Source organism: Acyrthosiphon pisum, chromosome A1 (assembly GCF_005508785.2).
Source record: "Acyrthosiphon pisum isolate AL4f chromosome A1, pea_aphid_22Mar2018_4r6ur, whole genome shotgun sequence".
NCBI classification, from domain to species: Eukaryota; Metazoa; Arthropoda; class Insecta; order Hemiptera; family Aphididae; genus Acyrthosiphon; species Acyrthosiphon pisum.
Window position 1 is genome coordinate 164,248,655 of NC_042494.1, and position 1,046 is coordinate 164,249,700.

General features: G+C 21.4%; 1 non-coding gene across 1 annotated transcript in view; it reads right to left on the bottom strand.

Annotated features, from left to right (window-relative positions):
* Nucleotides 1-1,000, bottom strand: part of LOC100161848 — a 4,471-nt gene extending 3,471 nt beyond the window's left edge. The window contains exon 1 of the transcript XR_003839265.1: nucleotides 714-1,000. This is a non-coding gene — a transcript (uncharacterized LOC100161848). The remainder of the gene's footprint in view (nucleotides 1-713) is intronic.
* Between the last annotated feature and the right edge of the window lie 46 nt (nucleotides 1,001-1,046).

The following is a 1,046-nucleotide window of genomic DNA, read 5'->3' on the forward strand; positions in this document are numbered from 1 at the left end:
CAAACTTTTGTTAGCTTTTATTATGTTAAAAAAAGTTCATTTGTTTATACAACTTATAAGCGTAATTAATTTTTTTTCAAACCAAAACTAAATTATAGACGATATAGTGTTTATACTTGATACGTTATTTCCATATAAGTTAGATTCGAATGATGCAAATTTTTAACTTTAATAATAATTCATGTTGAACATTTTTTGTTATGACAACGAAATAGACTGAAATAGTGAAATAATTATATTAAAAACAAAATAAATTTACTTTACTTACTTCTTAAAATAAAAAATGAATTGGTTAAGTTAAGGATTATGTTATTTATAAGCCAAAAGTAACTAGTTAAGTTAAAATGTTAATATACAATTTACTTTTTAACTTAACCTTAACTTTTTAACTCGTTAATGACCAGCCTTGTATAAATGTTAATTATATTATGTATTAAGTATATGGAATTATTTATTTATTTATGATTCATTGTTTTATAATATCTATAATATTTATAAACATTATTGCTTGCACGTTGTATTTCTTTCACGAATTAAAATATTGAATAGTTGATTAATATTTACTTTTAATTTAATTCTATAGTTTATATTAGTTAGTATAATCTAAAGATTATTAAACGCTAAATACATTTAATTTTAATTAACAATTTGTATGGTGAAAAATAAAACTCAATTTTTATAAATAGGTACAATTAAAATGAATATAAACGTACCCCTCACTAATTCAACTACAATACATACAAATAATAATAGTTAGTTATTAATGTAATAATAGCTAGTGTTATTAGTGGATGACTTCTCGCATTAAGTGTAGCCTGTTAATTTATATGTATACTCATAACACAGGTTTATGTAACACATAAACCTATTGTGCTCTAAGGTATATATTGTTTATTTCAAATAATAAAAGAAAAAAAATTAATGTGATATTGTTTTATACGGACTTCGGGTAAAATATTAGGAATAGAATAATACAAATTTGGGATTAAAACTATTACAGAAATTGTCAGTTTTCAACTGGTCATGTCGTTAGTAGTAACATTATT